This window comes from Pseudonaja textilis, unplaced genomic scaffold, assembly GCF_049901715.1.
Source record: "Pseudonaja textilis isolate UNSWEBS1 unplaced genomic scaffold, rPseTex1.2 PTEXSCF88, whole genome shotgun sequence".
In the NCBI taxonomy this organism is placed as follows: domain Eukaryota; kingdom Metazoa; phylum Chordata; class Lepidosauria; order Squamata; family Elapidae; genus Pseudonaja; species Pseudonaja textilis.
Genome location: NW_028262976.1, coordinates 21,720 through 31,798, shown reverse-complemented (window position 1 = coordinate 31,798; position 10,079 = coordinate 21,720). Strand labels below are relative to the sequence as shown.

At 48.0% G+C, this 10,079-nt stretch overlaps 1 long non-coding RNA gene across 1 annotated transcript; it reads left to right on the top strand.

Moving 5' to 3' along the window:
* Positions 1–6,186: 6,186 nt before the first annotated feature.
* LOC148123593 (uncharacterized) lies at positions 6,187–9,451 on the top strand. Its single transcript, XR_015740649.1, has 2 exons — positions 6,187–6,705; positions 8,049–9,451. It is a non-coding gene; the product is annotated as an uncharacterized LOC148123593 (long non-coding RNA).
* The last annotated feature ends 628 nt before the right edge of the window (positions 9,452–10,079 follow it).

Genomic DNA, 10,079 nt, shown 5'->3' with positions numbered 1-10,079 from the left:
GCCTGCATCAGTCAAAAACTGGAGATATAGCATCACAGGTCTCAAAGGCGCAGATGGTCATAATTACAGCAAGAAGCAACTTCTCCTCTTGGGATCCTGCACTTTTTCTGGGCTCCATCTGCAGAGGAGAGGCTGGAATGAAACATGTTAGTAAAAATTACACACACCCCTGGGATCATTGTTCTGTTTCGGCTGTGGTCCTTCCTTCCTGTCAGGGCAAGTCCAGAAAGTGATGCTGGGGAAAAGAATTCAGCACCCAGGGAATTGATTTCTGCTGGCCTCCAACGTGGCCTCTTGTCTCCAGAGATTGCTGGGGAAGGTCACTCAGAGCTATGGAGTTTGATGCCACTTCAAGTTAATGCCATTTAACTGTAGTGTTGCCTGTCTTGTAATGACAATCGGCACCCTTGATCTCTGCCAAGGTTAAGAGTAGACCCTGTTTGGAATTCTCTTTTATGTCATAATCCCATATATTGATCTTAATTGCAGTCGGTTTTAAAATTGCTTGTGCCTGAAGTGAAATTTCATTTCCCATCTTTTCTAGCAATATTAATTTTGAGATAAAAGCTCATTAAGAAGCAGGAAAGTGACAACTTGTGGACTAGATCGTTGGGTAAATAGGGAGAAAAATATAGAATGGATGGAATTTTTTTATTTTTATTTTCTTGTCATTCCTGTGTTATCTTACCATGTTCCTATAATACACCAAGATTCTTTATATTTTGTTTTTTCTTAGTTTTTTAAATAAAGAATGGACTGTAAGTTCTGCAGGTGCAATCTATCCCTTCCTTCCTTCCTTCCTTCCTTCCTTCCTTCCTTCCTTCCTTCCTTCCTTCCTTCCTTCCTTCCTTCCTTCCTTCTTTCTTTCTTTCTTTCTTTCTTTCTTTCTTTCTTTCTTTCTTTCTTTCTTTCTTTCTATCTCTATATCTATTTATCCATTCATAACTATCTCTATCATCTATCTATATCTACCCATTGATCTCTCTCTCTCTCTCTCTCTCTCTTTCTCTCTCTATCTATCTATCTACCATGTTTCTCACAAAATAAGTCTGGGCCTTATTTTTTTTTAACCCCCGAAAAAATGGCTAGGCCATCTTTTCGGGGAGGACTTAATTTCCTCCCCCACCTAGAGCGGCCCATACACAAGTACTTCTCCACGAGGCCATTTCTATCAACCGACGAAAGCTCCCTGAAGGCAGAGTCCCCAGCTGCTTGGGGGAGAGGCATGGCTACCTATGTCCTCTCGCCATTAGGCAATGTCTTTTGGGCGATGGAAGCTCCCCAAGGGCAGTCACCAGCGATCGGCCGGTAGAAGCGGCCTTGGGGCTTCCATTGCCTGAAAGATACGGCCTAATGGCGAGGGAACATGGGCAGCCACGCCACGCCCCAAAGGGGCTGGGGACTCTGCCTTCAGGGAGCTTTCGTCAGACAATAGAAGCGGCCTCGTGGCGAGGGGAGAGTGTGTCTGCGCTCACCCCAAGGCCGCTTCTACCAGCCGATCAAAGTAGCTGGAGATTGCCCTTGGGGAGCTTCCATCACCCAAAAGACACTGCCTAATGATGGGGGAACTGAGGGCTGAGTGTGTGGGGGGGAACTGAAGGGACAGGCAGGCCCACCCTATCAGGGAGGAGCAGAGGAAGGCCCATATCCCAGGTCCACCGCTTGGAAGTTCTCCCCCTGAACCTCCCTCAGATTCTGCGCTCAGGGCCTGCAGACCAGATCCTGGGTGGCTCCGGATTCAAGCTGTGGCTTTTCAGGGCCAGGTTGATGTGCGATGAGACTCTCTTCTCCTCCAGGAGGTTCCCAGCTGTGTCTGACCAAAGTTGGGTGAGGCCCAGGGGGGGAGGAAGGCCCTCCTGGGTCAGGAATGAGCCCACCCCAACTTCTGGGTTTGTCCCAGGGAGACCCCAGGGGAGGGGGGGGCTGTAGTCATCCAAGGTTTCTCACAGGCCCTGAGGAGGCTCCATGTGGACCTCCGGTTTCTCTCTGGTGGGCTGCAAGGACCCCGGCCTTGTCAAGCGTGTTGTGTGAACGGGGTCCTCGCCAGAAGAAAAGGGTACCCTACACAGGGAGTCCTTGACTTATGACCACAAATCAGCCCAACATTTCTGTCGTTAAGGGAGACATCTGCCAAGTGAGTTTTGCCCCTTTTTATGACCTTTCCTGCCACATTGTGTGTTATTGTTCTAACACTTCATTAGTTCTCTCACAGGTCTCATTAGTTTGGGGGTGGTGGGCGGAGCTTAAGCCTTGGGTGGAGCCTATTCAGGAACTCCCTCCAAAAGTTTGAGGTAAATTGAACCCCTCTGTCAGAAATTATACGTTCAGGAATGCCATGTAATCTATAGATATGTAGTATAAACAGTTTAGCCAACATTTTTGCAGATGGAATCTTGGAACAAGGTATGAAGTGTACTTGTTTAGAAAACAAATCGGTTACCACCCAAATAACCGTGTTTCTGGCACTTTCGGGTAATTCCACTATGAAGTCCATAGAGATTTCCTTCCACAGAGCCGTTGGTCTAGCCACATTTTGTAACAGCCCTGCTGGCTTACCAGAAGGTCTCTTTGCTGATGCGCAAATTAAGCAGCTAGCCACATAAGTCTCAATGTCCTTCTTCAACGTGGGCCACCAGAATTGCCGCTTAACCAGGTATAAGATTTTCACGAATCCAAAATGGCCAGCCGCTTTAGAATCATGAGCTTGTTGTAATATTTGGTTTCTCAGTGTTTCTGGTACATACAACTTTGTTCCCATCCAGGCCAAACCATCTCTAACTGTACAGTTATTCGAGTGAGCCAGGAACCAATCATCAAGTTTTAGGGCTTCTTTTAATTGTGCAGTCAAATCATTCAATAAATCCACTTCTTGTTTCTTCTTTTGAGCTCTAGTGACCACTGGGGCAGCTAGCTGTTTGGTTGAGACAATCGGCCGTATCACTTCCTGGCGAACACTATTATATTGAGGCAGTCTAGATAAAGCATCCACCATAAAATTCCTCCCCCCTGGAATGTACTTCAATGAGAAGTTAAATCGCTTAAAGTACTGGGCCCAGCGAACTTGTTTAGGGGACAGCTTCGGAGGCATTTTTAAGGCCTCCAAATTCTTATGATCAGTCCATACCTCAAACGGATGTTTCGCTCCTTCCAAGAAATGTCTCCAAGTCAATAGAGCCCAGCGAACTGCAAAAGCTTCTTTTTCCCATACGGCCCACCTTCTTTCAGTTTCAGATAGTTTATGGGAGGTATAGGCACAGGGTTGTAGTAATACCACTCCCACAGCCACATCACTCACATCGGCTTGGATCACCAAAGGAGCATCCATGTCCAGCTGCATTACCACTGGTTCTGCAGCAAACAGTCATTTCAGCTTTTCAAAGGCTGCTTGGCACTTCATGGACCACTCCAATGGTTTGCTAGGCCTTGGCTTCACCTCCCCTTTAGTTTTTAGGAGATTTGTGATAGGCATTGCTATCTTAGCAAAAGCCGGGATAAATTGCCGGTAAAAATTGGTGAATCCCAAGAAACTTGGAAGTTGTTTTCTGGTGCGTGGGGGAGGGGGGCATTCCAACACAGCACACGCACTTTCCCTGGATCCATTTCTATGCCCTCATGTGAGATGCGATACCCCAAATAGTCAATTTTCTCTTGATGGAACTCACATTTGGACAGTTTACCGTACAACTTGGCGGCTTGCAGTTTCTGTAGGACTGATCGCACTAGTTTCACATGTTCATCCCAAGTTTCCGTGTAGATAAGGATGTCAGCAAGGTAAACCAAACCCCCCTTGTATAAATGTTCATGCAACTCCTGATGGATCATCTGCATGAATACGGCGGGGGGGCCCTGTAGGCCAAATGGGAGAACGTTGAATTGGAAACAACCCATCGGGCAGTTGAAAGCGGTTTTCCACTCATCTCCTTCCTTAATTCAAATTTGGTAGTATGCTTCTCTCAAGTCCAGCTTCGTGAAAATTTTTCCCTTAGCCAGGTGGGCCAGCATGTCCATCAGAGGAAGGGGGTACACGTTTTCCACGGAAATTGCACTCAGGTTTCTATAGTCAACCACCAAGCGCTTGGAGCCATCTTTCTTTTCACGGAACAGCACCGGGGCTGCTACCCAGGGTCTAGCGGGTTGGATGAAACCATGTTTCAAATTTTTATCAATGAACGATCTCAGCTCTTCTAATTCCCGTGGTGTCATCGAATATAGCTTCGGTTTCGGGAGCTTCACCCCAGGTAAAATTTCAATACTACAATCTGTTGACCGATGAGGGGGGAGCTCATCTGAGGCCTTTTCACTGAACACTTCCTTTAAATCCCAATATTCCTTCGGAATTTTCTCCTCCCCCTCCAAGTTCTCGGTACCTGTGGAGGCTAACTCAACCGGATTCTGAAGCTTTGGCTGAGATCGCCCCTCCCTTTCTGGTTGCTGATTGGTACGTATGCGCAACGACCCCTTCCTCCAGTTAACGTGGGGGTTCCACTTCCGGAGGCATGGTAATCCCAGCATTAACGGTTGCTCCATCCCAGGGGCCACAATAAAACACAGGGTTTCTTTATGCTCTCCCATAGTCATTTCTAGGGGTTCCATTATGAAGCGTGCAGGGCAGCCCCCCGCCACTGATCCATCCAATAGGCAAAAGGCTATGGGCGTTTTTAAAGGTTTTAGTCTTAAGCCCATTTCCTCTACTACACTCGTGTTGATTACACACCTCATGCACCCAGAGTCTAGCAAGGCTAGCATCTCCCCTTCGGCCCCTGAAGTGGGTACCCTCAATTTCACTGGAATGGTCATAGGGCCCTTGTTTGGACTTACCAGGAAGTCATCTTCCGAGTCAGATTCACTGTCTTCAGAGGAGGTCAGAGGTCCCAGCTCCTCCCCTTCCAGAGGGGCGACCTCTACAACCTCCTTCGTCTTAAGCGTGGTTTCGCGAGGCTTCGCTGGAGTTTTTTCAGGTTTCCTCCCTCCTTTTGGCGCCCCCTTTGGATCCCACTTGACCCTGCAGTCTGCAGCCCGGTGACCTTCCTTCCCACATTGGAAAAAGGCAATGGATTTGGGTCTTGCCGTCACTCCTCCCTTCGGGGGCTTTGGGGCGTCTTGGAAGCATGGGGGGGAAGGCTTGCTCCACCCAGAGCCCCCCCGGCATCTGCTTCAGGTTAGATCAATTTCCACCTCTTCTGCCAGCAAGTACCACATCTGCAAATCATTTGGGTCCCTTCTGGAAATGCATCTCTGGCATACGTCTTCATTTAATCCATCTTTAAACGCTTCTATCAGGGCTCCCTGGGACCAGCCTTGGATATGACACGCCAGCTGTCTAAACTCTTGGGTGTAATCGGCCACTGATCTCCGCCCCTGATTTATGGTCTTCATCCTGATCCTGGCCTTTCGCTCTGCCAGTGGGTCCTCAAATCTTGCCCTCAGCGCAGTCATGAACTGGTCATAATTCAACAGCTGGGGGGGGGTTATCATTATGCAAGGTCACCATCCACTCTGCACCTATTCCCTCCAGAGCCCTGGTAACACATCTCACTTTGGCTGCTTCTGAAGTAAATTCCTCCCCATGTTCTTCCATATAGCTCCACACTTGTGCTAGGAAGAAACCCAAGTCTTTGGGATTTCCCCCAAACTTCAGTTCTAACGGAGGCAGCTCGAGAGCTCTGTGCCTTCTAGGGATCACACCTCCCGCTGGGGGCCCCAGGGCTGCAGCTGGCTGCTGCGCTGGCTCAGGCTGAATTATGGGGGTGGGGGCAGCTTGGCTGCCTCTGGCTGAGCTTGCTCCCCCTTCCCCTTCATACCTTGGTGCAGCCTGGGGTTGTCCAAATGCCTCTTTGAGGAGATACCTGGCTTGGTCCAGTAAAAATTCTCTCCTTTCCCTCTCTTGCCATGGCTCCTCTCTCCCACGCCGTCGGGTACTGGTGATTCCAGGAGGGGGGGGCTCTTCGGGATCCTTCCAGCCAACTCCCAACGACCATCTGGGCTTCACAGCTGGAACCTCTTCCAGGGTAAGCTCCGCTAGCAATTCAGCTGCTGGCACCTCCCGTTTCAGCAAAGATTGCCCCCCCCCACAGCTCCCAGATCCTCCTGGTCGCTAGCTGGAGATGAGATGAGGATCATACCCCCTCAGAAGAAACTGGATATTTTCCCCGGGTGGGCTGGTGAGGAGATTCAGAATAATGTCAGTCGGTGCTCCATTCAAAATCCAAGAAAGAAATACTTAGACTCCATAAATTAGAGAAAAGAATTCTTTTACTGAAAATGAAGTGGTAGCATCACTAGGATTCTGAATCTGAGAAATAAGGCGCGTAAATCAGATATACAAAGTGATGGAATTGTTCCCACCCCCCATAGTTAAAAAGATTCTTCCAATTAAAAGTTCGGAATATGGTCATGTGGGCCTCTTCAGGTGGTGATGAGGCCTCTGTCCGTTGACCTTGACATATTTTGATAAAGGTTTGCAGCTGCGCAGAGAAAAGAAAGCTAAGCGAGAAATAGAAACCTAAGAGCAGGAATTTATACTTCCTCCCACTCCTCATTTACACAACACAAGAATGTAACACCTCCAGCTCTCTTCCCAGAAATCCCCCCTCCTCCCCCCGTTACTTATGGCAGCCAAAAGATGGAAAGCAGTAGTAGAAGATCTTGAAGGCTGACAATAAGTTGTACAAGATGACTAGCAAAAAGCAAGCCCGGGATCAGAAGGTAAGAACAGAGGTGTGTGTGTGTGTGTGTGTGTGTGTGTGTGTGTTGTGTGGTAGAATGAAAGGGATACAAATATAAATAAAGAGAAGGAAAGAAAGGGAACATTTTGTGCAAAAGAAAACCTCAGGAACGAGAGGAATTCTGGTTGAGACTTTTAGGCGGGACTGTGCTCTTTCTTTTCTTTCTTTCTTTCTTTCTTTCTTTCTTTCTTTCTTTCTTTCTTTCTTTCTTTCTTTCTTTCTTTCTTTCTTTCTTTCTTTCTTTCTTTCTTTCTTTCTTTCTTTCTTTCTTTCTTTCTTTCTCCTGGCTCTGTCATTGCTGTCTTAAAAGCCAGGCATTGGGTTGTAGAAGAGAGGAGGAGAAATCCTATCTTTAGGAGAGAGAAGACTGTCAATGCTCAGGGGACACAGGTTGGGGATCAAAGCCGTGGAGTCTTCTGGACACTCCTTGATGGGATTGGAATTCTCAGTGAGTCTCCAGCTCCTTTTGCTGGACTTGGCCCTTTATTAACCAATCAGAATAGAGCTGGAAGGGACCTCGGAGGTCTTCTAGTCCAACCCCCTGCTCAAGCAGGAGACCCTATACTGGGGGTGGGATTCTACCGGTTCAGACCGGTTCTATAGAACTGGTTGTTATGATTCTGCACAGTTTGGAGAGCTGGCAAATCGTGCCCCTGGCTGGCCCCGCCTCTCTCCATCCACCTCTCCCAGTCAGTCCTTATTGCGCCTGCCTGACATCACTGATTGCGTCCTTCCCCACCCAGTCACTCCTGAAGGAATCTTCAGGTTCTTTTTCCCTTCCCAATTGTCAGCTGTGCTGGGATCCCCCACACTGTCTTACTGCTTTGCCCAGGACGCTTCCCTGAGGCCCAGGAGGCAAAAGGAGTTGCAGGATGTGTATGTATGCTGGGCGCCCCGCCCTGTGCTCGGTTTTGTGCCTTCTTGGGCCCCAGGGAAGACTTCTGGGAGCAAAAAACACCCCCCAGGAGGCTTCCCTGAGGTCCAGGAGGCCCAAAAACAAGGGGGGGGGGGGGTGCTGCAAAAAAGAAGAAGCCACACCCACCCAACCACGCCCACAGAACTGGTTGTTAAAACAATTGAATCCCACCCCTGCCCTATACCATGTCAGACAAGTGGCTGTCCAATCCCCATTGATGGACTTACACCCTCTTCTTCTTCAAGTTGCCTGCTGAATGCAACTGTGGGGGTCCCTGGGGTGCCAAAAGGGGCTGGCCTAGCAAACGTTGATGATGAAGACACTTTGGGCCACAAATGAGGAGGTGGGTGGAAGAAAGCCTGAAAGCTTTCACTTTTCTTTCTGTTTGTTTTCATCCTTTCCTCTAGAAGAGGCCCTCCAATATTCTCCAGTCATCTCTCTCCTCCCCAGCTCTGGTTAATAAGACCCAAATTATTGTTACTGTTCGCCTTTTGAGTTTTCTGACAATGTTTTCAGAAGAAGAAGGAAGAGGCAATGAGTGGCAAGCAGCTTCGTCCAGAAACTCCTGGGCCCAGCCGAGATATTCCAAGATATTCCGATATCTCCTGTCTCCTCACCCTTCCCAGATGCATGGACACCCACAAGAGAACCACCCACAGCCAAAGAGAAGACATTGCAGCCACGCAGGTGAGCGGTTATCAGGCCCGGCCCAGATTGGACCTTCAGGAAAGAAAGACTCGTCTCCATTTGCAGTCGAGCTGCATCTAGTAAAAGATATGCTTTCACTAAAGCCAAGTGGTCACAGCGAAAGCAAAGCTAGATCTGAGGATTCCTGCATAAAACCCGGTAATCTTCCCTTTTTTCTCTCTGGCCATCTACAATCATGTCCCCTGAAGGCCAATCATGCAGATAAGGAAGAAAAGTATTTATTTTAAAATATTTTAGGGAGGAAGCAGGGGAATCCCATCTCTTTGCTCACTCACGCCAGACCAATGCAACACTCTTGTATCATAACAAGCAAACATCTGCATCCAGTGGCTACACCATTACGTCTCCTTGCTGAATGGGTGTTGCCCACCATGAAACTGGGATGAAAAGGGCAGAGTTGGACCATGAAAATTAAGCAAATGAACTTGGATTGTTCTTGGTATAAACAAGTGATGGATTTCTCCAAGAAGTTCTAGCTTTGTGGTCTTTGGAGCCAACCAAGGAATAAGGCGGAAAGACAAGAGGCAGCTGATGGAAAAAAGCAAAAGGGCCTAAAATGGCAAAATGACCATGTGTGAGATTTAGTATGTGTTAAACTTACTGCACATTCCAAAAAGATAAAATATGAGTGGACCGATGATAAGATAGATGTCCATGCTTGAAACATAGAAAAACAAGGCTTTGTGTATATCTCGATGTCCTTTGGGTGTTGTGATGGTCAGATAGGGCTCACAGTTTAGGAGCAGACTGAGCTCACTTTCAAAGGTTCCCCTAAAACTTGCGTGTTGTCAATATACACAGCAAACACACCCTCACAATATGTCCCCTTCCCAAGAATGGGGACAGACCCACCATGGTGCACTCAAAATAGAAAGGGATCAGGATACGTTTTAGGATGGGAGACTTCTCCTGTGGCCCCTGGACCTAAACCCAAGACAATGTTTCAGAGATTCCTTAGCTCAGGTGTTGTACAAAGAAAAACAGGGGCAGTCGGGCCTAAAGAAGGTGCATCCTGTAAAATGGCGTTTCCAGAACCTTCCATCTCCGCCTTCATTCCTCAAATGAAACAATGGCATTGTTTATGGAGCCTACCCATCTTCTGGGAAATGCACAGCCTAATTTTTTTTGCATGAGTTGCCGGTCAATTTGAGTGACATTCCTGACAATAATTGATTTAGGACTTGTTGGTTGTATTGGCCAATATTCGGGAGGCTTTGAGTTCTAATCCTCCCTCAGGCAGGAAAACTTCCTGGGGGACTTTGAGCGGATCACCAGGAGACTTTTGAATTCCAGTCCTGCCTTAGTTCTTATTGAATTTGGGGTGGTAAATTTGGAAACATTTTCTCAGATTAATGTGAGATACTAAAATTGGAGATACCTAGAGTGTGAGATGGCTGAGTGTCCAATATTGTGGGTAGTGATGGAGGAAAGTGAAATTGTGGGATAATCGCTGTGGTGGGGATCAATTTTTTTTACTACCGGTTCTGTGGGCATGGGTTTGTGGGTGGGGCTTGGGCGTGGCTTGGTGGGCATGGCAGTGGAAAGTTACTTCAAAAGCCCATTCCTTCCTCTCCCGACTAACCTGCTTTCCAGCTCCGTTCTCCTGTGCAGGGCAACCAATCCAGCCGATCAGCTGGGACTCAGTGGGAGGCAGAGAAGAGATGGGGGCAAGGCCAGTCAGAGGCGGTATTTGCCAGTTCTCCGAACCACTCAAAATTTCCACTACCAGT